This window comes from Vicugna pacos, chromosome 16 (genome assembly GCF_048564905.1).
Source record: "Vicugna pacos chromosome 16, VicPac4, whole genome shotgun sequence".
Taxonomy (NCBI): Eukaryota; Metazoa; Chordata; class Mammalia; order Artiodactyla; family Camelidae; genus Vicugna; species Vicugna pacos.
The window spans coordinates 2,174,419-2,201,327 of NC_133002.1; the positions used below are offsets into that span (position 1 = coordinate 2,174,419).

Consider the following 26,909-nt stretch of genomic DNA (forward strand, 5'->3'; position numbering starts at 1 on the left):
CCAGTTTTTCAGTCATTTTCCCAAACACTTTAAATCTCTATACTTGTGGCGATAGTTACCCAACTGTAAATATACTAAAAAAAAAAAAGATCATTGAATTTTACAATTAAAGCAAGTGAACTGTATGGTATGTAAATTATAACTCAATAAATTTTTTTTAAGTGGGGAAAAAAATATCTCGACAGTCAGCAAAATCACTCTCTAGTTACAATTCCTCTAAAGGCATTATTGGGGCTGGGGTGTGTTCCAGGGTAATTTGCACTGAAATATGGCTTCCCTAATCTGAAAATTCTTTTTTCAGCATTTATGTGTTAATCTGTATTGTTCTTTCTGGAGATAATTTAATTTATTTTTTTTAAGTAAAGAGACACAGAGATTAGGAATGCTTGATTCCACTTTGTATAGGAATTACCTCCAGGAACAGTTCACTTGCATAATTCTTTAGTCCCGTGTTCCACTTGTTTTAGTGATTAATATTCTCTGAAAAAGGAAGAAATAATATACTATATCTTTTTATTTCATTTCTGTCTGTCTCATCTTCCCTAGTTAACTATGTTAAGGACAGATTTCTGCTGTAACTCCCTTTATTACCAGTAAATTCTGTTAAAGGAAAACTATTGACTATTTACTGACTGCTCTTTGAAAAAGGTGGGACGTTAGATGAGCAGAATGTTGTTTCTATGGAAACTCCATCATGTTTCTGTTACTGGGTAGACACAATGTGTACAAGGACTGTTTTTCATTTCACAGTGTAATAATGATGGCCACTTTTCAAGCCCAAATTAATCATCAATAATACAGTCTTGATAATCTTGTTTTAAGACTGGCCTCCTTCATTCTTTGACTTCTTTTTGTTTTATTTTTGGCTAATTCTTCCCATCTTTCTTGACACATTATCAATAACAATAGGATGTGATTTAGCCAGAAAACAGCTCTTAAAATGATCTATTACAAAGAGATATATTTTTACCATGTCTCTCTCTTCCTATTAATATTACTCCCCCTCTTTCTGCTTAGTTCTTTTCTCTTAAAAATTAAAACTCCAGTTCATCGTATTGTGCATTTCCTAATTGGAGTAAATAGATGTTTAAAGAATTATATTAAGAATATGGCAGATGTTCTTTACTTGCTAAAGATGCTACCTTTTTTGGCAATTTAATCTTATAGTGTGAGTCCCATATAAGTGTTAGCTATTAGTAGTAGTAATAATGATGTTATATGTTAATACTTCTGTCAAGTATGTTAGAAATAATTTCAATAATTTTTTTATTTGAAGTTTTGAGAGTGTGACTGTTTTTTCCCTTTATTGTTTTAATAGTTAGGTTGGCCAAAAGCTCTCAGAATTACTTGTCTAAATTTGCTTGCAGAGTTGAGTAGTTGCAACCTAGACTACATGGCCCACAAGCCTAGAACATTTCCTGTCCGGTTCTTTATGGAAAAGGTTTGCCAACCTCTGACCAAGAGGGGAAAACCTGCTTTTGTAATTTTTGCTTAAACCTAACTCAGAAACTCAGTTTTGTCATGTTCTCTCTCTCGTAGGTGTTTTCGATGGGGAATATCTTATATTGTCAGTAGTTGTAAACATGAGTAATACAGTTTTTCAAGTGATACATTTCTTGCACATGCTTCACCAGCCATTACTACAGTCTAATGCTAAGGTACCCTGCCTGTCTGCCCAGCTGAGATGAGGAGGTGCTGCCCTACTCCAACTGGTTGCTTTTTTTTTTTTTTTTGTAGTCTAGTAGACTCACAATTGCTCATTGTACAAGTGCAGGTTTCTGTAACCGTTCTTGCGTTGAAATAATGTTGCATGCAAAGAGTCCATAACAGGTTTTGTTCTAAGTATCTATTAAAGTTCATTTACTGTGATCTGTAAGTGAAATTTCCAAAATTTACGGATTGTGACCCACAGTTCTGGGAGCCCACCAGATTTCTGGCTGGTACTGGTACCACTATGCTGGCTCCAGAGGACTACTCAGTGTGGATACCTGTGTCGTCTACAGTCTAGACCCATGCCCATGGGTCCTTCCTTATCTGGCTCCCATCTGCCTCCATGTGGTCAGGAGCTACCCTGCTCACCAGCTGCAATTCCTTCCTAGTTAATTTCTATTCTTTGTGGAATCCAGAATCCAGAGGAGAAAAAAATTCTTTCCCTTGATTCAGAGTCCCAACAGAACAATTTCATCAGGTCATAAAGGGCCAACATGGATATATTTTCCAACATCTGGATTGTTCACAATTAATACCACATGTGAAACATTCTCACTACATAGTCAAGGTTGAACCTCATCAGCCAAACATGGTCCTGTACATTTTTCTTTCTCCAGTTCCAGTTCTTCTAGTAAGTGATGAAAAACACATTTGAATATCCTTTATGTGGTCTCCTGGATCTGTTTCTGATATAGTGCAAGTCACAGCTTAAACAAGAACATACGTATCCCCACAAAAACAGCCATATCCATATTAAGATAAATATTTCTATCTATATGTTCCCGATCCCCCATAATAACTTTGCAGTGGTATAGCATGTCTTTGCCAAAAATAATGATTTATATGCCCGAGTAATATATTCAGCTTCTCAGTCTAAAATACCTGCAGTCAGAAAAAAAGCTTTCTTTATAATTTTTCCCCAGGTGAGTAAGTGGGTGTTGCTTTAAATTTGTGCATATGGAGAGCTCCATTATGTAGGCTTCCTAACACAAAAGAAACAGTCTAAAGGATTATTCAGATCTTCCACCTTTATAGATACAATAACTGCTTTCCACCTTAAAATGTGTTTTCCTAGCTTCAACTAAATTCAGGTTTAAAGAAAATTATAGGCATTTCTGTTAATATTTTACCAAGTCACAGTTCTAAAACATTTCTTACAAATTCTTAGTTTGCAACAGAACTTATGAACATTTGGGGTTCTAGTTCTAGTTCCCATCTGACAGTGTACTCTTAAAATTCTCTAATTGCTCTTAAGAGAATATATTTCTCTCCAATCAAGGAGACTGTCTCTCAACCTCTGACTTTAAAATTCCACCAAAAAGAGCCCCCCTTTACTATGCGCTGTACAAACAGCTAGACCAAGCTATTTGCCGTCCAGCACAGCCTCCCCCTACCAGGCTGGCTTATAATTTGGTATCCCTTCAAACTGATATTCTTTAAATTTCTCAACTTACTTATACTTGAATAGAGAGGATATTTAAATGTTTTTCTCTTAATAGAAAAAGTAAAGAACAACAACAAAAAGAATATATTTCTCTGGATGTTTATGTACCAATTTGTATTTAAAGTATTTAAATGCCAAAGCCATCCCTTGACAGACTCACAGTATTCCCTGCAGAGCTTCAAGCATTTTTCAGTCTTTGTCTTAAATAAAAGTAAGTACTTGTTCGGGGATGGTATAAAGTGATAGAAGCTCTCACTAAGCATGATCTGCACTACACCATGTTATTAAAGTGGTTCTCAAAGTTGACACCACTATATTTAGAGATACCTAGGCCAAACGACTTCTGTTAGGTAAAGCTTCAATAATAAAATAATCCCAGAAAGCTCAGTGGCTTAACAAATAGCCAGGGTTTACTTCTTTCTTATGTTACTTATTGGCAACCACGGGTTGACAGAGTCATTACTCTACAGGTCTTACTCTGGAATCCGGAAATCTGGTGCTGCGGAAAAATGGGTTTTGAACAAGACGGGTATTTGTTTAAATCCCCTATACCATTTACTACCTGTGTGATCTTGAATAACTCCCTTAACCTATTTAAGCCTCTGTTTCTTCATCTATAAAATGAAGGGGTGGGGAGTGGTAATAATAATACTTCTAGGATTGTTGTGCAGATTAAATAACCTGCAGAAATCAACTCTGCACAGAGAGGTTTTCTGTAATTACCAGTGGTTCTTATTCAAGCTCTACACCCCTTGGATTTTCAACATTCGTGGTTTGGATGTTGGTCCACTTTACTCCCCTTTAGAAGAAGGAAGAAGTTAAACTCAAGTAAGTCTGTCTTGTGACTAACTTGGTATTATGGATAGACAGCTTAGTGGAAAAGACAGTTAAGGTCTTGCCTACATTAAATTTTGTTTGTTTTTGTCTGCTTGTGTTTCTTTTTTTTCTTTTTTCTTTTCTTTTTTTGAGAGAAGAGATATGGCCTATGCTGAAAAAAAAAGTTGAGAAATCCCTTCTGTGTATCATATAGAGAAACAAAAGTACCCCTGGCCCTGCCGGATGCAGCCTCTTCTGGTCTCCAAATATGTAACTGGAGGAAATATGATGGAGCTCTTCTGCTCTTCTAGGTTTCTGAGGAATGTCTCCCTTGTGGGCTGGATGATAAAAACCTCCTGATCAATGTACTGCTTTTCTTTGTTGCTCAGGGCTTATCTATTTTCTTCTTCTTCTTTTTTTTTTTTAAATCAACTAGCTGGGAAAACATCTCAGGTTCTCCCTTGCTAATCTGTTTGGTGGGCTGCGCAGGAGCCTGTTCTTGGGAAAGTACAGACTGGAGTTAAGCAGATCTGAATTTGAATCCTGACATCTCCACTTACTAGTTGTATCATCTGGGGCATCTAAATTAATCTTCTTTCGTTCAGTGATTCATCTATTTGTGTATTCACTCTCAATCAGAACATTTATGGAGAACTTCCCACTATGCCAGGAACCTAGGTTGGACCTCAGAGGTACAAGCATAAGGGAATATAACACCTGTCCCGGACAGTGTGCCCTTGGTCTACCATAGTAGCCTACAACTTTCCTGACCACTCATATCATCAGTAAAACTTCTGAGCACAAGCCCTTCATATATGTACATTTTGATATAGTTTATACATGACTTCTTCACCATTATATTGTACACACAATAAGATATTTGGTTAAAAAATGTATAGTATATGACATACCACCTAGATGCATACTCCCAATTTTATTTTGTTTATTTTTGGGGGGAGGTAATTAGGTTTCTTTCTTTCTTTCTTTAGTCAGGGTACTGGGGATTGAACCCAGGACCTCATGCATGCTAAGCACACACACTACCACTGAGCTATACCCTCTCCACCTATATACCCAGTTTTAGAGGCTACTGGCCTAGTGGTAAGCTTTTCTGAATTTCACTTTACTCATCATTAAAACTGTGATGATGAACTCTTTTTCATTTCATTCACTTAACTAATTTCACTGAATACTTTGCAGTGTTAGACTCTTGTCTGAGGGACTAGAGAGTGCTAAATGTCAATTGTGTTTTTTAAAGTCTAAAGAGAGACTCTGTTGGGGGGTATACTATTTATACTTAACTTATGTTTTAACTGATATTTAATACAAGTGGCCCTTTTGTACCTGCAGGTTCCATATCTGCACATTCAACCAACCATGGATTGAAAATATTTGAAAAAAAAATTCCCTGAAAGTTTCAAACAGCAAAACTTGAATTTTGCTGTGTGCTTGCACAACTATGTACATAGCATTTACATTGTATTAGGTGTTATAAGTGATGAAATGAAGTTATTTCTAGGCAGGAGAAGAAAAATTAAACATAAAATCCTCTTTGCACCTTTGAGCCACCCCCCCCCTCCCCTTTAGCATACATTGTGCATCTACATTGTACGTTAACTAGATCCCCTTAGACGACACAGGAATGCCTACTCACCAAAAAAAAAAAAGCGATTTCCTCCTGGTGCCAGCAAGTTTACTCCTTGGGAGATAACACTTCTTTCTCAATCCTGTAAGGGATCACAATAACCCACTACTCACCTTGTGGGACTATGCAAGATGTCAGTACCTTACATTGATGTATAACCCTTTGTCTCAAAAACTTAATATAACTGTGCCTTGACCTCTAACAGGTGGAACAGTCCTCAGAGCTTTCTGAAAGACTGTCTAATCCTCAGGTTGGCTTGATTAAAATTTTCCATTTCCTTCTTAGATTGACTACTGAATAATTTTTGTTGACATAGCATCTAGAGATGATTTAATGTATACGGAAGGATGTGTTTAGATTATATGCAAATACTACGCCACTTTATATAAGGAATTTGGGCATCCACAGATTTTGAGATCCACAGGGAGTCCTGGAACCATCCCCCGTGGATACTGAGGGATGACTGCATATTAATATTCTTAAGTTTTAAAACCTGTTTTTTTAAAACTTAAAAATCTTGATAACTACTAATCTAATCATGTGTTATATAAAGATAAGATCCATTATTTTTACTTATTCTATGATTAATGTTAAATTAATACTTATGTTTGGGGGAGGGTACAGCTCAGTGGTACAGTGCGTGCTTAGTGTGCATGAGGTCTTGGGTTCAATCCCCATTACCTCCATTAAAAAAAATAAACCAAACCGCCTCCGCCCAAAATAAAATAAAATAAAATAAAATTTATGTTTCAAAGATTAAATCCGCATTTAGCATATTCTATAAGTGGTTCATCAAATTTCATTAAACATTTAAAGTAATTACACATTTAATGTATCTGATTCTCTCAAACACTTCAAATTCTTTTTTTTTTTTTTTTTTTTGCTTTTTTGGGGTGAGGGATAATTAGGGTTTTTAAATAAATTTTTATTTTAATGGAGGTACTGGGGAATTGAACCCAGGACCTCATGCATGCTAAGCGTGCACCCTACCACTGAGCTATACCCTCCTCCACCCCACCTCAAATTCTTATCATTAGTTCTATATTAGTCAGTCACCTCTAGGTGTGACTCCTAGAGCACTACAAAACTGATCTATAAAATGTTGCTTCTGCTACCACAGTCAGGCAAATGGAGATCAGGAGGCCAGAACCTGAAATATTGAGAGAAAAAAACTTCTCAGTGCACTGCCTAGAATGCTCTTCAGGGATCACAGAGCTGGGGTTAGGAAGCTGCAGGAGCCACCACCACCACTGCCTCGTCGCTGGGTTGTACTATTTGGATGCTGATGCTCCTGCTGCAACTGCTTCTCAACACCCAAGAAGCTAGAGACTGGATACCGTCAACCCCAGATTTTACCAGCACTACACACTGCAAAATGTCTGGAAGATGGATCCTGCCACACTTCTGTCTTCTCTCTTTTTTGATCATTGTTGCTCATATGTGTATTGTGATTCTTCTAAGTGAACTGAAGCCTCCATGAGGAAAGATGTCATGATTTCTTTGTATTTTTTCAGCACAGGCACACAGAATTGCTCAGTAAAAACACACTGACGCTTGAGTATTCAATATATTGATATTTGATACTGTCATTTTGATGCCTTGGTGTTGATTGATTATTCTAATCGCCCATCTCCATCAGCTCAACTTCCACTGTATCAACCATAAGCAAATGAGCATGCACAGTAAGTACTACTGAAGAACCGAATCACTTCCATTGGCAGTTGGTCAGAGACATCCGTTGTAGACATTACTGTATCACTATAAAACATCTGTGGATGATAGATGTTTAGTAGTAGTTGCCTACAAAAAGAAAGTTCTACAGTTTGTTGGATTGGGGCACCAGTACACCTAACTTCATGTACACCCAGAGCCCTAGCTGCCCAGGTGTGTTGGAAATGGTACCCATGTATAACACTCATGGCCATCAAGCAAATTTAATATAATGGCAAATTCCCTATAAAGAAAAATAACATTACTCACCAACCCAATACCTGTAAAATTCTATTTAGGAAATTAACCAAATTCTCTTCGACTTCCAGATAAAAATCACAAGTATGAATCAAAGCTTTTCAAACAAAAGCATAATTCTAGAAGATGTCTGATTTTAAGATTGCAGAGTATGGGCATTTCTGTCCCATTCTTACCTGAAAAACATACAAGTACAGAAATCGGAAATACAAACTCAGTCTTTGATGAAACTGGAAGACATCTTAAGTCATACAGGAAAGTGGAAAAAGTAGAAACTGGAAGTAGAAAGAAGATGGGTGACTTGGCAGGTCAGCAGAGTCACAGGAAGGCAAAACTGGGCACCCTGAACTACAAGCTGAATTCACATGAAACCCACAAAAGGCTCAGAAACAGGGGTTCCAGGTACCTGAGTGGGTGAGGCTAACACAGGAGAATCTCTGGAAAAGTTCAGTTTGACCAAAAAGGACAGAATTGTAGCCAGCTCTTCCTACAGTGAAATCCTGCCCATATATGGTGCTTTCATTTAACTTTTTAGCACCTTACTTGTAAATATAGATGGTCAGTCAAAGGCTGCTAGACATTTAAGGAAAATGTCTAACAAGAAAGAGAAGAGACTAAAGTGAATAAATAGGAAAAAAGGAATCTGGGCATGTGCATGTGGTGTATATATAAAATAACCATGGAATAAAAAGCACTTTTGAAAATCCAAAATATGATAGTAAAAAACTAAATATTAAAGAAAAAACTATGCAGAAGAGTTAAAGAAATAAAATCAAGAAGACCTCTCAGAAATCAGGACAGAAAAACAAACAGATGACAATAAGGAGAGAAAGGATAAGAAAAGTAGGGGATTAATTCAAGAAGTTTAAAAGCTACTAAGGAGTGTTCCAAAAAGGCAGAATGGTAAAGAGAATATTATCAAAGAGATACATTTCCAAGAATGAAAGGATATGAATCTACAAATTGATAGAGATCACCAAATGTTCAGCACCATGAACAAAAAGAAGACCCTCACCAAATTATATCATTGTAAAATTTTAGAGTACCATAGATAAAGTATTCTCAAAGCATTTAAAGGAAAAAAAAAAGGTCACATACAAACCTCCTCCCCACTCCCCACCCCAGGTGTTAGAATATCATTAGTAATAACACTGGAAACTAAAACAGTAACAAGCAATAATGGAGCAATTCCTCGATATTTCCTGGTGAAAATTTATTTTCAGTGTTCAGTTCTATACTGAACCAAATTCTCAATCATGAATGAAGCCAAAATTTGCAGGGGTGAATCTTCCATTCACTATTTCTCAGGAAGGTGCTGGAGCATATGTTCCACTAAAAGAAAAGTAAACCAAGAAAAAGGAAGACATTGGATGCATGGAACAAGAGGTTTAGAGAGAGAGAGAAATAAAGGAAATTTTCAGCATGATGTCAAAGGATAGAGGCAAGAGGATGATTCTGTAGCTTCCTTAGAAGACAGCTAGTCTAGATTGAAATGGACAATGAAAACGTGAAGGTGTGGTGTCTCTAGCAGGGGAAAAAGTAACAAATAGATCATTGACAAAAACTGTGTAAAACTTGTATTGAAACATTTCAATATTTGGGAGTATGAAATGAGCTATAAAATATTTCAATATTTGGGAGTAAGAAATGAGCTATAAAAAGACATGGATGAATCTTAAATGCATATTGCTAAGTTGAAGAAGCCAGTCTGGAAAAAATCTACATCCTATGTGATCCCAATTATAGGATATTCTGGGAAAGACAGAAACTGTAGAGATGGTTAACAGATTAGTGGTTGTCAGGGGCTCAGGATGAGGGGAGTAGAGTAGGTGAAACACATAGGATATTTTTTAGGGTGGTGAAAATATTCTATATGATACTGTGCATACAAGACACAAAACCCATAGAATTTTGTCAAAAGCCCATGGAATTTTACAGCACAAAGTATAAACTTTAATGCATACAAGTTTTAAATATCATTGAGGAGGTTTGGGGAACCCAGCATGAAATGCAGAGTGTGACAGGAGAATCTGCTTATGTTGCAAATATATGAAGCACCCTCTGAAGGGGATAGGGGAATAAAGGTCTGATCTAAGTAACTTTGGAAATGAGTGGTGTCTATAAAACTAAAGGCAAAAGGAACAGTACATAAGCACTGCACACTAGTTGATAAAAAACAAGTTGCTTTCCAGGTTAACAATTTGGAAATCACTATATGCATATACTGTAACAATTAAGCAAATAGATGCTTGATGGAGGGAGCTAGATTTTCATTGTTGAAATGAGAGCTTACAGAAAACCCAAGAGCACAGTATAGAAACGGGGCCAGGGTTGGGGGAAGAGTAGCTTTATAGTGGAGAGAGAGCTAGTAAACACTCCCGCAGGCCAAATGATCAAGATTAACTCCCACAGTGATAAGTTATATCACAAGGTCGTACTACATAGGACAGGGAACTATAGCCAATAGCTTGTAATAGCCTATAATATTGATAACATGTACTCGTGGTATGGTGTGATGAGAATGGTTTTCCTCCCCAAAATAAATTACTCCAGTCTAAACATGAGAAAAGCATAAAACAAATCCTAATTGAGGATTATTCCACAAAATACCTGACTAGTAATCCTCAAAACTGTCAAAAGTCATAAAAACAAAGAGAGTTTGGGAAACCATCAGAACCAATAGGAATCTAAGGAGACAGGATCCTGGAACAGAAAAAGGATGTTAGGAAAAAACTGAGGAAATCTGAATAAAAAATTGACTTTAATAATAACACATCATATGGACTCATTAATTGTGACAAATATACTCACTAACATAAGATGTTAGTAATAAGGAAACTGGGTATGGAATATATGGGCTTTCTCTGTTCTATTTTTTTTTTAATAAGTGTTTTTTTTAGTTGAATTTATTCAATCTTTGCTTTTGTTTTCTTTGGAGGGGGGTAATTAGGTTTTATTTATTTGTTTGTTTGTTTGTTTATTTAAATGGAGGACCTGGGGTTTGAACACAGGACCTTGTGCATGTTCAGCATGCAATCTACCACAGAGCTATACCTTCCCCTCTTCTATTTTCAATAGTTTTGTAAATCTAAAACTTCTCTAAAATAGAAAAGTTTATTTTAAAACTGAGTCAATTATGAATTCCAGAAAAACCAAATAGGCTTACAAGAAATGAAGAAAAATCTTAGTATACTATTGGATCAGCCTTGAATGATATTTACCTAGTCATGGTAACTAAAATGTGAAGTATGGATCCAAGGAAAAATTGTGATATAACTGTATTTGGAAGTTGGATGGGGGATGTAAATTAAACACTCATATCATAATGTCATTATATACCATTTGCAATTGATGAGTCAAAAGAGAACACTATACCATAGAAATATGGAGGTAATTACTAGAAAAGCTAAAAAAAATGGAAAGTGCTCAGTGCTGGAATTGATGAGGAACTATTATTTTTTGTATAAGCCTTAGATCATTATTTTACTTTTTAAACTATGTTTAAGAATATAGTTTACATTGCAAAGCATGGAGTACTTTGATAAAAAAAATTTTAAATGTATCTAATAATATTAAATATTTAAAACTAAAATCATAAATTAGACATTAAATTCTCTAATATGTTGGGTTTTCTAAAACATTTCAAACATCTACCTCATTTACACTTTAACGGGATGGCAAAATCTCTAATTTAAGAGAAGCCAACCAACTAGATTTATTGAGTTGAAGACTCAGGACCATAATATAGTTGAATTTTTAGAAGAAACTTTTGAAACCATGAATATAATTTTACATTTTCAGTATTTGACATTTCCTTTCACATTTTTAATGAAACATTTAAATCGTATATATTTTGAAACAAATTACGTTTTGGTTATTAGCCCTTTAAATCAGGGGGTGGCAAAACTTTTCTGTAAAGAGCCAGGTAGTATTTTAGGTGAGGCGGGGCCTGTGACCTCTGTTGCAATACTCAACTCTGCTGTTGTAGTGTAAAAGCTGCCATAGATAGTAAGTAAATGGATGGGTGTGACTGTGTGGCAATAAATCTTTACTTACAAAAACTTTGCATGGCAGGCTGAATTTGTACAGCGGGCCATAGTATGTGACCCTTGCTCTAGATAATTACTATCAATAGAATGTACATTGTGTGAAAAATCTAGGTTATAACAATATAATTAGTGATTTCGCTGAAATAAAAGCAAGAAAAATGTTTTGTGGAACAAAGATATAATCATTTATTCATTAAATATGTGTTTATTTTATAGTTTATCTAAAATTGCTGCACATCAGTAGAACACCCAGAGAGGCAGATAATTATTTTTTGTGACCTTGGATTAGGCAATGGTTTCTTAGATATGACACCAAAAGCACAAGTGGCAAGAAAAAAAATAGAAAAATTAGACTCTGTCAAAAGTAAAAAACATCTTGTGCTTCCAAGTACAATATCAAGAAGGTGAAAAAACACACAGAATGGGAGAAAATATTTGCAAATCATTTCTCTGATAAAGGAACTTATACCTAGAATGTATAAAGAACTCTTACCACTCAATAATAAAATGACAAATAATCTAATTAAAAAACAGACAAAGAATCTGAATACACATTTCTCCAAAGAAGATATATAAATAGCCAATAAGCACCTTAAAAGATGTTCAACATTATTAGCATCAGGGAAATGCAAATTGAAACCACAACGAGATGCCACTTCACACCTTATAGGGTGGCTAATCAAAAAGTCAGATAATAACAAGCACTAGCAAGGATGTGGAGAAATTAACCCCCTCATCTAATGCTAGGAGGAATGTAAAATGGTGCAGCCACTTTGGAAAATGGTCTGGCAGTTCACCACATGGTTAAACTTAGGTTACCGTATGACCAACGCTTCCAGTCCTAGGTATATACTCTAGGACAGAGGAAAACATATGTCCAGACAAAAACTTGTACATGAATGTTTATAGCAGTGTTATTTATAATACCCAAAAGGTAGAGGAACCCAAATGTCCATCAGCTGATAAAAACAAAATGTACACCCATACAGTGGAGTATTATCTGGCAGTAAAAAGAAACAAATACTAAAACATACGCCAACATGGAAAAACCTTGAAAACATGCTAAGTGAAAAAAGCCAGTCACAAAAAACAACATAATATATAATTCCATTTATATTAATGTCCAGAATAGACAAAAGAGACAAAGTAGACTGCTGGTTGCCTAGGGTGAGGGTTGGGAGAAAATGGTGGTGGCAGGGGTGTGCCTGCCAGTGGGTGGGGCGTCTCTTTTGAGAGTGTTGAAAATGTTGTGATTAGATCATAGTGATGGTTGCACGACTCAGAATATACAAAAACCACTGAATTGTACATTTTAATGGGTAAATTGTATGATATATGAATTATATCTCATTACAATTGATATTTTTAAAAAATGCCATCTAGCACAGTGCCTGGCCCATGACAGACACTGAAATAAAAGTTCTTTTTCCCCTTCCTCTTCCCAAACTTCCCTACTCAGGACACTGAAAGACTTTCCAGATTTTTTTCACCTCTGACAGGATTTTTCCTTACTACTATCTCAGCAATCAAGATGTTCTCTTTCCTCACAAATAGCACACCCTTTAGATCTTCCCCCCTTTCCGTTTGCTGACTGCTGTCAACCTCAAAGTAACTTCCTCGGATAGAACAGCCTGAGATAACGTGCATTTGATTGCTGAGGGGGCCAGTGACTGGCTTTACTGCTCAGATTTCTGGGGCTCTCCTCCTCTGTGGTCACTTCACAGCTCTAGCTGGAGGCTTCTGTGACTCACGCCTGCCTCACCTGTCCCTCTCTTCTTTCTCTGGTCCACCCAGATCAATTCTCCCTTCAGCTCCCTAAATCAATGACAAAATGCTCTTTCTGTCTGGATGGCAGGTCTACCCTTTAGTAAAAATGTAAAACAAAAACAAAATTAGAAAAAAAAACAAACCAACAAAACCCAGTGAATGTTAATTTCTTCCCAACCCCCTAAAACTTGTCTGAGAACTAGTCCTCTAAATCTCCAATTTACCAAGATCTCCTTGAATTAGTCCTGCTGGTGGCTTGATGTTACTTTTGGGGCTTTCTTTGCTTACCTGTGAAAGGAGAAGGGTTCAAGGGTGAATAGAGCCAGATGCTCTGAGGCTACTCCAGTCCTTACTTTTTTACTTTCACCTACTAGTAAGCCTTCTCTATTGGCCACTCCTAATAACGGATCATACTGCTGCCTGCATGTTACTTCTGATTGTTATAGCATTGGTGCTGGAGTGGGTGGTTTGGAGCTCACGTGGAAAGCAAGGAAAGGAGAGCAAGGATTAGAACCTGGATCTCCACGTTCTCTCTCTGTGTCCTCTCTGGAGCACAAAGCCAGGTGACCTTGAATCCTTGGTATGATGATTAATCTTATTGTAATATGAACCACAAAGACCAAGCACAGTGCTAAGAGCTTCATGTGCATCATCTTACTTAGTTCTACTGATAACTGTATTTTTACTTCCTATTTTATAGACAATAAACTGAGGCACCTAGAGCCCAAAATCAACCAGCTAGTGTAACAGCTGCCTAGGATCGGTACCCAAAGAAGCCCCGTCCTTGATGCAGATGTTGCATTTCTGAGGATTAATGTCTATTCTGATGATCCTACATCCATCTGAATGGTGTTCTTGAATCAGGGAGGAAGGAGGATTGGCACTGTGACCCTTGATACCCTGAGTAGGACCAAAACAGTCACCTCGTAACAGATAAGCAGGTAATCCTAACATCTCTTGGCGAGGTTCTTGGAATGTGGGAGTAGTCTCCAGCCTCTCCTGAGTGATGGAATTTCAGTCTGGTTTGGGTTTTGAAAATATCATTGCAACTAACCCTTTGTTCTCACTTGCCTTTGGAATCCTGTTCCTGTGGCCCCAAATGAACCCAGAGCCCTTTGTGTCCAGTTAAAGCCTGGATAGCAGAAACTTTAAAATACTGGAACCATTTGAAAGGGCCTCAAGTCAAGCTGTTGCCGTAAAAACACAAATACTGAGACCCAGAAAATACTAAGGAAAAAAAAAAAAGATAAAGTTTCCTTTGCTGGTAGAGATACTCATAAAAGCAAATCAAGCTCATCACTGCTCTGGAGAGAGAAATGTGTATCGAGGGTAACAAAAGAGATGCAGTGATTGTCATTGGATTTAGGTCACCTGGGCCTGGGATTACCTGAGAGGCAGAGGTTTGCTTAAGCAGGGTTAATGGAGAATCACTAACTTTGAACTAAAAACAAATAAACAAGTCAAAATCATTCAGTCTAATAATTTAAGACAGAAAAAAGGAGACCCAGAAAGTGAGGTGGCCTCCTGAAGTTCCCCCATCTGATGAGAGGCAGTGGCCGAGCCAGAGGTGGTGACCAGGCCCCAGCTCCGGCCCACTACCAATATCTCTGCCCACCTGGCTGTGGCCCCAGAGAAGCACATAAACTGGTGAGAAGGGAGGTGCAGAGCATCTTTGGGGGTAAATGGAGTAGTGTAGCTGCAGGAGAAGGTTTAGGGGAAAAGTATAGCTCAGTGGTAGAGTGCATGCTTAGCATGCACGAGGTCCCAGGTTCAATCCCCAGTACCTCCACTCAATAAAGAAATAAATAAACCTAATTACCTCTCCCCCTAAAAAATAAATTAAAAAAAATTTTTTAAACAGAAGTTTTGTGTGGAAGAAAGTGCCACCAAAGGTTGAAAGGTGTGTGATTTGAAACCCTCCTAGGACTTGGGCTATAGCCTGAAAGCAACGGGGAATCTGGGAGCATGCTTGAGGAAGGGGCGAGGTAAAAATGGGACTAAGGGGTATTAGTCTGGGGGTGTTGTGCAGGCTGCATTCGAGGACGGATATTTGAAGGCAGGTAGGCCAGCGAGGACACTAGTGGGGAAGGCAGGTGCTGGAAATCCTGGGGTTTTATATTTTATTTCTTAATGCTGCATGTATGAGAGTGTGTGTGTGTGTGTGTGTGTGTGTGTGTGTGTGTGTGTGTGTGTGTGTGTGTGTGTTGTGTATGTGAATGGAGGAGAGAGAGGTGTTAGCCTCTACTCAGCCAGAACTCAGACTTTTTGGGATTTGACTAGTGAACAGGTTGGGCTGCCATCCAGAAGCACGAGCTCTAAACTCCAGTAATCTGCAGACAGTCCACTCCCATCCTCCCATGCCCACCTGCGTGCCACAGCTGAAGTGAGTCTGTTCCCCGCCTCTCTGCCCAGGCACAAAGAGCCTATTGATGATGCACTGTGAACAAAGGAGCAAGTGGCACCAACTGCTCCACACACCCACCCACCCAGAGTGGAATTCCTCCCATCCCCGCAAACGGACAGATCGCGTGCTCAGGGATCCTCCTGCACCAGAGCTCAGCTCGTAACTCCCCACCCCTCCTGCCCGAGGAGAGCCAGCAGACACTCAGGGTGTCCTCAGAAAAGGCCGGTGGTGTTCCACCAGCTGCAGACCGTGAGCAGGGTCTGACCCTGGGACCTTGGGTAGGGTTCCCCCAGCTCCACCCTGTGTCAGAGTCTCCCCTCAAATCCTCAGATCCGTTAGTGAGAATGCAGCCTGGTCTCTCATTGGCTTCTCTCTCCCCAGTAGCCAGGCTGAGGAGTGGAGTCCATTTTTGAATGGCACCACTGTTTCTAGCTTTCTTAAGAAAGCAACTGAATGAATCAATTTATTTTTTGAATGACCACTACATTAAACAAGCACAACTCATGGGGAGTAGTTATAAAGAAACTTGTTTCCTCTCTTGTTAACCCTTTAGATTCAGTAGGGCTGGTGCTTCTGTTGCACCTGGATAAAAATTCAGGCAGGCCCCCTGGCTTCTTTGATCTTTCTTAGTCTGTATTCACCTTAAGACTGAATATAAGCGCAACTCAGTGATTAAAATGTTCATAGAATCATTAAAATTCCAAACAGGATGGAAAATTAGGACTTTTCCTCTCTTCGGCAGCTCAGGCTGAATTCTTACAGTCGATAACACTTCTGTGCCTCCTCTCCTATCTATTTAACTGTGGTTTTTGATGCTGACAGTGTCGCAGTGGGAAGAAGCAGGAACATTCCCACTTGATAGGTGCTGGCATGGGAATCTGGCATCGGTATTCTCTGGACTTGGTAGGTGTTTAAAGCTGACTTTTAGGGGAGGGTATATAGCTCAGTGGTAGAGTGCATGCTTACATGCACAAGGTCCTGGGTTCAATCCTCAGTAGTTCCATTAAAAATAAATAAATAAGGGGGGAGGGTAGAGTGCATGCTTAGCATGTACTTGGCATCACTCAGTCCTGGGGTCAATCCCCAGTACCTCCTCTAAAAATGAATAAACTTAATTACCTTCCCCCTCCCCCCAGCAAAATAAAATAATTAAATAATACAATAGTAAATAAATAGATTAATATTTTTTAAAATAAAAATAAACCTAATTACCTCCACACCCTCCTCCAAACAAACAAAAAGGCTGACTTTTAAAGGGTGCTTTCTATCCCTCCTGCTTTAATCAATTCAGGCTTCTATAGCAAAGTGCTGTAGACTGGATGGTTTACAGAGAACAAAAATTTATTTCTCACAGTTCTGGAGGCTGGAAGTCTGAGCTCTGGGGGCCAGCATGAGTGGGTTCCAGTGAGCGATCTCTTCCGGGTTCCAGAATGCTGATCGGTCTCATTGTATCCTCACATGGCAGGACAAGAGTGAGGTAGCCCATGGCCGCTTCTTCTAAGGACACTAGATCCCATGCATGAGAGCTCCACCCTCATGACCTAATGACCCCCCAGAGGCCCCGCCTCCTAACATCATTACCTTTGGGGTTAGGATTTCAACATATGGATTTTGGGGAGACACGAACACCCATATGGGGGACAGCCCATAACACCTCCATTACTGGGGACCTCTCATACGCAGTTCCCACAGTCTGGGTGATGTACTTTCCTCGGGTTCATCGCTTCCTCCTTCCTCCATCCCTAGGAATGTGGCCATACCTCCAGCTTTTCTTGGCTGAGAAATCTTTGCCCCTTTAGGCTGTCCTCTTGGATAGGATCTTTGACTATCTTAGGCAACCCCCACCCTCTCTCTGTCACTCACAGCTCTCACCTTTGCCCCAACAACTCTGTGAGTATAATTACTGCCCAAGTGTCACCCTCTACTGTGGCTTGCCTCTTGCCCTCTTGGTTTCTCTGACTTGACACCTCTGAGAGAGGGGTGGGGTAGAACTCCTAACACAGCTTTCTCCGAAGAAATTCTCATCTCAAATCTTACCCTCAACCCTTAAATAATCTTTGCCACTTACTTTGTAAATCCTGGTCCAGCACTTCACTTTGGAATTTGGTATTGATTGTGATTCAGCTGAAACTGCTATTTTAATACCTGCTTTCATTTGACTCAGGACACACCTTGAACCAAAATGCTTCTATTATCTGAATCCGGAGCACTGATATGACATTTACTTCAATTTTTCAAGCAGAAGATAACTTCTAATTAAAAAGAAAGAGAAGCAGTGTTTCAAGCCAGCTTTGTAAGGCCACGGTGCGTCCTCGTATGGTACCCTGGAGGGGAGCCGCTGCCCCTCCTTGCTTTCTAGGTGTGAGGTGGTGGAGTAGTGGCGAGGGCAGACTTCTTCAAGAGCATACTGAGACATGGCTGGGGACTCCCTGCAGGAAGAGGCAAGAGCCAAAGGAATTCAGAAACTTGGGCTGTTTGTGACCATGAGTGAGTTACTTCTCTGAGCCTTGGTTTCCACATCTCTAGAATGGGAATCATAGTCCCTAAGCTCCTCACAACTGAGACCCTATGAAGTGCTTTCTAGATTGGGAAGTGGGTCAGGAGTGTTAGGAATAGGGACTCACAGGTAGACACTGTTTAGTCTCCCATCTTGGACTATGTGGACCACCTTGGATGCCAGGGCCAGTGTCATACTGTTTTTCTTCTATCTCAGTGTGAGTACAGTTCATTGGATAGAATGACAGCGCTGTTGGTCTGTGTCTTTTGGGAATTTGTGGTGTGGATTCGCTCTGCAGAGCTGTGTGTTTATTTCACACATACTCTTCATCAGGCCAAATCTAAAGAAAGTGGGTGAAGGACCAGTCCTACTCCAACTTCATCACGACCCAGAAAACCCAAGCCAGAGCCCTTTAATGATTTATGTGATTACTTAGTTTCATCTTCCAAGGTATTTTTTCTAAGATTCTCCGATTCTCTTTGCTTCTACTTTTGCTGTAACACAAATTCTCATTTCTGAAAGAGTTTTCTTGCTTTCCCCCTTATTCTTTCAATCATGTTATTTTCATCTTCACTCGCCTCTGGGTTTTTCGTGTGCCCTGTGAACGGTATTCACTTGCTCAGACACGGGTGTGGAGGAAGCGTAGGCCAGGAAACCCCAGAAACCTCCAGCTAATGCACGGGAGCCTTTAGCTTTGTGATTACTACAATTGTTGCCTAGTGGAACAGTGAGCCATTAGCTGGGTTCTCACCCCTCTATTAGTATTACCCTGTAATTTAATCACAATTAAACTCCCAGAAACATAGACATAGGAAACAAGTAGGCAAAGGACGCAGATGGCAGAAAACAACAGCAGTTCAGGGGTTTTAATTCAAGGCAGTGTTTTCAGGAGGTGCAGGGCCAAGGAAGAGTGAGGTTGGAACTTGGAATAGGCTAATTGAGCAAATGATTAAAAAGACTTTAAAAAGGAATTTTACTTTCTGGCATTGAGGTTGGGGTCTGCTGACATTAATCTCATGGGCTGGGCTGAGCTGGATTTGTGTAATAACAATAGGGATTGACAGAGGTCTTGGGAGATGACCCCATGTCCCCTTTACCTTCTCCCCTTAGGGTCCTTGGGAGGAAGGTCTCAGAGGAGGTTCTTCTTTGTCTTACCCGGCTTCCTTCCTTGGGTCCCAAAGCAAACCCCAGACTATATGTTGGAATCAACCTCCTTTCCGGGAGGCTCCCAGAGGCCCAGGCCTGGAGGTGACCATTCCCAGTGTCCTCCTGGGAAGTGTGGATGCAGGCAGTGTTTACAAGTAGGGCTGGAAGTGGAGGATTGTGAGGTAGAGGTGTCCTTGGAGGAGCGTCCCTAGACCCTTCCAAGGGACGGTTGGCCTTATTCAAGCTTCAGAAACCTAAGCTGCAGTATAGAAGGGAGGAATCCCAGCCTTTGAGCACCCAAATGACAAGGAAACTAGTATCTCAGTCTCTTCCATGGGACTGATCCAAGAGGAAAAGAGCCAAGTGGGAGAGTTTTCAGCCCAGCACGGTCCTTCTTCATTCTTCAACAGCCACCTTTGGCCAAAGTCAAGTCATTAAGGGCAGAGCTGGTGGAGGGAGCCGCGGGGATGTGGCAGGGAGAGGGGGGAGGCTGGGGCAGAGCAGGGTGAACAAGAAATCGCAAGCCTAAGCAGCTGTAAGCAAAGTTACAACGTACTTCAGAAGACTTCCACTTCCCTTAACTGACTCTACTTCTTCTCTTCCCAGGCAGGATCCAGTCTTCCTATAAATCCACCCATGTATTTAATTACTGAGCACCCTCAAAAAAAAGTTTCTGGTATTCCAGAAGGTTCTGGAAGCCCAAAGCTCCTTTCCCCAAATCAGAAGACAAGACCTGGGTGCATGGGAAAAAGGACGTCTCCCTTCTTCTGACTCTCTTGGCATCAAATTCTTTACTTCTCATGGTACCCTTGTGATCCCAAGTTGGGGCCTTTCCAGGACAGTTCCAGTCTGAAATATTTTATCCCGTTGTCCTCATCAGTACTTGTGAGGCCACATGCTCTGAATTTGTCATGGAAAAAAGCTGTAAGGAAAACCCTAGCTCAGAGCATTTCCTGTCCAGCTGAATCTACATAAATTTTGCCCTTTCCTGGCACCTAGGCATAGTGACATTTGGAAGATTTGCTAGAATACCAGCTAAGGAAAAGTTAGCTTGCAGGTTGGTGTAGAGCTAAAGGATAGGTGAAATCCTGTATCTTGAAGCTTGATTCTGAAACCCCCCGAAACTTATGCAAAAACCCACCCTCATTGATGAACAGGGATTCAAACTTGCTTTCACCTTTAAGCCTCAGATGTAGTTGTGTGGTTTCAGCTTTTCGGAATTCTCTTTCCCATGAATTCCCTGATAAAAGTTCATTTAAGAGGAAACAGAACCTTTTCCTCTATAGTGAGAAAGGAGAGTTAACTAGCCTCTCTCACCTGGGGCACTGTTTTTCACGCCAAAGTTCTCAACCCATTGTTGGGTCACAAAATCAATTTAGTGGGTCCTGACTTTTGGCAAAACTTCAAAATGATAGCTAGATGGAAAGATACAGATTTAGATATAAATCTAGAATAGAAAAGAAAAGGCAACAGAAGAGAACATATCAGAATACATGACACTTGATTTGGATGAGTATTGTTTCATGAAACTTCTGTTTCTTGTTTTCTCTACCTCTGCATATGTGTTTTGGGTCATGATGTAAAAATGTCTTGTTTCCTTGGGTCACAGGAAAAAATGTTCAATACCACCCTGGTAGGACAGGTCACGCAGTTCACACAGAGACTGAAATTACTAAGGCAGACCCGCCCCTGAGAGCTGGTTCCACCAGAAGGAGAAAAGAGTAGCAGGGGGCTGAGCACCTATGGGGGAGGAGCCTGAGCAAGGGCGTGAGGACCAGCAGTGCAGAAAGGAGAGAGGAGGGCTCACTCTCAGCCCCTCCACAGTGGCAGCCACAAAGCACTGAGTGCCAGCAGTGACTTAAAGGAGTTACCCCTTTCAAGTCTTGCCACACTCCAGAAGGAAGATGAGTACTCCTATTACTGTCCCATTTTACAGATGAGGAAACTGAGGCTCAACGGGTTAAATAACTTGCCTGAGGTCACACAGCTTGTAGTTGCAAACAAAACTTGGTCTAACTCAGGTGTGCCTGATTTTTCAGCTCATGCTCATACAACCACAGTAAGCAATTCCTCTGGCCTAAGAACAGGATTTGGTGTTGGCCCAGAATCAAGGATCCACGTAGACCAGCCACGAGCCTTGCCTCTGGGTGCAGGGTAGGCAGGGCCAGGAAGCAGAGGAGCCCAGGTAATGGAGGGCAGGGCCAGAGGCTGGTGGCTGCGAGGGTGGCAGGCCTCCCCAAGCCCTGCTCCTGCCGGCTGCAGGCTGCAGCTTTGCCATCGCAGAATACGCTGCTAATTATAACCAAACAATGAGCAATCACAGCCTGCTGGCGGTTTAGCTCTCGTTAGAGGCCTGGCAGGCTTTTCATTAGAACTTCCCAGCCGCCTGAAGGCGGCGGCAGGAGCTTTGGGCTCTAGCTCCCCACCCCCTTCCTGCTCCCTCCTCTGCTCCCTCCTAGGAGCCTGGTCTGTCCAATTCAGCCCGTGCTTACTCAGCTCCTGAGGTGTGCAGGCTGTGTTCAGTGCTGCAGGCGGGTATTGGAGGCAGCACTTTGTTCCTGCCTTCAGGGAGCTCACCCTCCTCCCAGCAGTCTCTTGACTAGAATAAAAAAAAAAAAGCCAGGCCCATTGGCAGAGAGGAGAGAGGTTTTGGACAGCTTTGTGTCCTAGGTGGCTTCTCTCTATGGCCCTTCCTAGGGCGCTATGAAAATTAATTTCTGCCCTTTGGTAACGTGGGACACCAGAGGACTGGCTCTGTGTAAACGATCTCTAGTGGTGCTCAGTCCCACAGGATGTCCTAGGGAGAGGAACTCTTTCAAAATCTTGGGAAACGTAAACCTGGGCCGATAAGTGAGATGCACGAAGTCATTATAGGCCTGGGGACCCAGAGGAAGTTCTCAAATGCCTATTTTAAGGGCTTTGGGAAGGGCTTGAGGGAATAACCTCAGAGGGTAGAGCCCCTGCCTCTGGTTCTGAAGAAGTGAACACAGTTTACTGCTCCCAGGCCAGACTTCAAAGTGCTTCAGTTTTATCTTTTGCCTCTTCAGCCCGCATCACCCTTCCTGACATCTAACCTCCTTCAGGTATAACTGGGGACCACTCCTCCTGCTTCCATATTAGGGCTTCCTTAGCTGCTATCAACCCATCACATTAAGGCCTTAGTTGAAAATTAATCAAAATAGTATCCCTCTAGGAACCTTTGTAAATGCGAGAGGCAGGAGGATAGAGCTCAGTGGTAGGGTGCACACTTAGCGTGCACGAGGTCCTGGGTTCAATCCCCAGTACCTCTATTAAAAAATAAATAAATAAACTTGGTTGCCCACCCCCAAAATACATAAATAAAATAAACTGTACAAAAAATAAAAAATAAATGTTATGAAAAAGCTAAATGAATGTGAGGGAACTTGGGTCCTGTTCACTGAGGAATCCTTAACGCCTCCCTAGCAGACCACCTGCCCAGAGCAGTAGAACAGGGTACCTAGTTGCGAGATAAATGAAGAGCTGGGAGGGACATGAGAGAGTACCTGGTCTTCATTTTCCAGGTGAAGATCAGTGGCCCCGAGGTAGGGTGACCAACCATCTCAGTTTGCCCAGGAATGAGGGACTCCTATGACATGGGACTTTCAGTTTTAAAACCAGACTTTTAGTTTTAAAAACCTCTAAGGAGTTGTGATGAGTAAACCTATAGGAGCAGAGCAGGAAGGAAAGAGGATTTGGTGGAGTTTTGTTCACTGGGAAGATGCGCACTTTCAGCCTCATCCCCCAATTTCTGGAGAGAGGAAGGCTGAAGACTGTTCAAGATAAAAACTCCTGTGCAGAAAGATTCGAAGAGCTTCTGGGTTGGTGAATACATCCACACGTGGGACGGGTGGTGCATCCAACTCCACGGGACAGAGGCTCCTGCATCAGGACCCTTCTGGACCTACCCTGTGTACCTCTTCATTCAGCTGTTCATTTGTACTCTTTACCCTGAAGCAATAAATGTAAGTGAAGTGTTGTCTTGAGTTCTGGGAATCATTCGAGCATCCTGACGCTCAGCATCATTCCTGTTCCCTTCAATGTCTATTAAATGATCTCTCCAACACTCTGCCTTTCTGTTAATTAACCCTCTCCCACCTCAGTCACCTGCTCCCATCATCTTATCCCTGATCTCGTCACTGGTACCATCTGTGCCAAGTCCAAAATTCTCCATTTCAAGCTGCTCTCTCTGGCCACTAACTCAGATCTGTTCAATTTGCTTCCCACTCCTACTTTCCTTCACCCCCTTGTGGACTCTCTTCCATTCAGTGATGCCATAGTTCATCCATTCATCCTTCTAGACCATCCGTTTTCTCCCTTCTCAGCTTAGAGTTCATGGCCGATCACAAGAAACACACTTACATATACCCTTATCCTTTGTAATGACATTAAAATACGTCTGCAAGTTCTTTGACACTTGTATTAGTCTTCTTGGACTGTCATAACAAAATATCACAGAGTGAGTGGCTTAAATAACAGAAATTAATTTATTTGAGTTTTGGGGAAGTCTAAGACAAAGTTCTGGCCAGTTCAGTTTCTGGTAACGGCTCTCTTCTGGGCTTACAGCTGCAGGGAGCTCTCTGTGTCTCTTCTTATAAAGACACTAATCCTATCAGATCACAGTCCCATCTTTGTGACTTCACTTAACCTTAATAACTTCCTTAGAGGCTCCATCTCCAAATATATCCAGGCTCGAGTGTTAGAGCTTCAACATATAAATTTGGGGGGTTCATACACATTCAGTTCATAACAGCAAAAGGTGGAGTCTAATTCCTCTCCTCTTGAACATGGGCTGGACTTGGTGGCTTTGTTCTAACAAACAGAATGTGGCAAAGCAATGCAATGTGACCTGAGTCTAGGTCATAAACGGATGGCTTCTGCTTAGTTCCTCTTCTTGGATTGCCCGCTCTGTGAGAAGCCATGTCCTGTTGTGAGGACCCTCGAAGAGCCTGCACAGGGGCTCACATGGACAGAAACTGAGTCTGTTTGCCAGCAACCACCTCTGGCCTGCCAGTCATGTAAGTGAGTCATCTTAGAAACAGATCCTCCATCCCCAATCAAGCTTTCAGACGACTGTAGCCCCCTGCTAACATCTTGACTCCAACCTCATGACAGACCCCACACCAGAACTGTCTAGCCAAACTGCTTCCAAATTCCAGGTTCTATCTCACAGAAACTGAGGTAATAACCGTCTATTGTTTTAAACCACTAAGTGTTAGAACAAATTTTTTTTTTTTAACAGCCATAGGTAACTAATACAACTGTCTTCTTCCCTCCCAACCTATGGGTCTAGCAATACCCCAACACTGGTCAAATCAAACTTTCACCTAGTCCATGCCTGTACTCCAGCTGCTGAATGTGGCTGGAGAAAAACACATGACTGTGCTGAAAGGTCTCCCTTTAAAATCATGGTCTTGAACCTCAGGAGGACCATACCGTTGCCCAGAAATCCTACAGTCTCTCCCCAGGCAGGTCACTCTCCAATTCCTTGTGATAACTGTCACACTCCTCCTTTCCCAAGCCGTCATGCAACAGTCTCTGCTTCCCACTTTCAGCCAATGATATTTTTTTCCCATTAAAAAAAAAAACAGAAGAAATCAGAAAAAAAATCTTTATCATTCCACCACCAAATCTACCTACCTCCAGTACCCAGGCGCTTTTACTCTACCTCCAGCCTCTTATGATGAATAGACCATCCACGCATCTATCTGAGGCCAGGCCCTCCCCTTGTGCACCAGATCCCTTCCTTTCCTGCTTATTACAAGGCATCACTCCAGCAATTATCTGCTCTCTCATACGCGTTGTCAAATTTTCTCTCTTGAGTGGACCATTCTCATTAGCATACTAATGGGATAAAACTCTCATCTTGAAAAAAGATGCCTTGACCCTACTTTCTCCTCTAGTTACTTCACCATTTGTCTGTTAACCATTCATAGCCAAGTTTAAAAAAAACTTGTCTGTACTGTTTCTATTCTTCACCTCCTATTCCCAGGCTTGTGTCCCAGTAAAACAAATTCAACGGTCAATTCTCTGTTCTTTTTAAAAAAATAATTTTAGTTTTTTTGTGGGGGACGTAATAAGGTTTATTTATTTATTTATTAAGCATGGTACTGGGATTTGAACCCAGGACCTCACTCGTGCTAAGCATGCATTCTACCACTGAGCTCTCCCCTCCCTGCCAGACTCCCTCTGTATATTGCTAATCCAAGCCACTCCCCTGAGCCCAGAAGGAATAAAGGCAAAGTTGTGCCTTCAGCTTCCTCCCTTTTTGGCATGTTTCGCCCCACCTCTCTGTGATTTCACTTTCTTCTGATATTCATACCCAAGAGTAACTGATAAGATTAAAACTTTAACTAGTGTTCAGCAGGGCCTTGCACAGAATGGAAATATTAATCATATATACTTAAATGGCCCCTCTCAGGGCCATGTTTACATTTGGCCTAAAGGCAAAGTTACACCTCTTTACTGATGAAATTTCAGACATGAGCAGATATGGTTTCATTCTAATCAAGCCTGGGATGGAAATGGTGTGTGTGTGTGTGTGTGTAGTTTTTGAAGGGAGAGGCTTTTTCAGAATAGCTCAGATCAAGTTAATCTCTGACTCAGTCTTTCTGTGGCATGTACTTGGCGTTTCTCCATCTTTTTGGTGTCGTTGTGTTCAGGATAACGTAAATGGGCCGGGTAATACAGCAAAGCCCCACCCGGGATTTGAGTGGTTCCTGTCTGATTGCCGTAGTGCCATAGTTAGATCACAGTAGTGACAAACTGTGCATGCATTTTCCACTGCGCTTTTCAGAGAGACACTGTTCTTTAGCCACTGACTAAATCCTTGACTTGGGCAAAAATGGTAGATATTCCAGACCAAAGATGCAAGCTAGACCTTGACATTTGGCTGAATCATCGTCGAAAGTTTCACGCGTCAGAGCCTCCATAAATAAGAGTGTAATCCCTCCTCCCTCCCCTCTTCACTTTACAAGGATGAGAAGAGACTCAGTGAGATAGCAACGGTCTGGAAGTTGGAGGCGCAGAGTCAGTCCGTGTCCTGTCACTCCAGGCCGTGAGGTGAGTTGGATGAAGGAACTGTTTGCGGGGTTCAGAGAAATGACAAGGGTGAGGAAGCCAAGGGATGTGGTAAGGAGTCCCAGGGGCTGGCAGCAACAGGAACTCACTACCACCTCTGGGCTAAAGGGACAAGTGGGGAGTCATGACCAGAGCCCAGGGACAGCTGCAGCAGGGAGAGGGCCTGGGATGGGATCCTGGACCCACCATCAGCCCAGCAGCGGGCACCCTGATCTGCCTCTCCTCCTCATCCCTTGTCAGTGCCATCCATTGGCCAGACCTAACCAGGAACCAGAGGGCAAGGGAGCCTCTTGGTATAGACCACACAGGTCAGACTCCTGGATCTCAGAGTGGGTTTGAGAAGGCTGGAGGAACTGGTGGAGAAT

The 26,909-nt window shown here is 41.2% G+C and overlaps 1 long non-coding RNA gene across 6 annotated transcripts in view; it reads left to right on the forward strand.

Moving 5' to 3' along the window:
- Positions 1-26,909, forward strand: part of LOC116283588 (uncharacterized) — a 32,061-nt gene that overhangs the window by 3,106 nt on the left and 2,046 nt on the right. The window contains exons 2-5 of one of the 6 annotated variants that reach the window (XR_012060136.1): positions 14,100-14,340; positions 16,626-16,706; positions 17,968-18,107; positions 26,442-26,526. This is a non-coding gene — a long non-coding RNA (uncharacterized lncRNA). Of the gene's footprint in view, positions 1-14,099; positions 14,341-16,625; positions 16,707-17,967; positions 18,108-24,240; positions 24,483-26,441; positions 26,527-26,909 lie in introns of those variants that run through there. The other 5 variants (XR_012060138.1, XR_012060137.1, XR_012060139.1 and 2 more) reach the window with 5 other exon arrangements.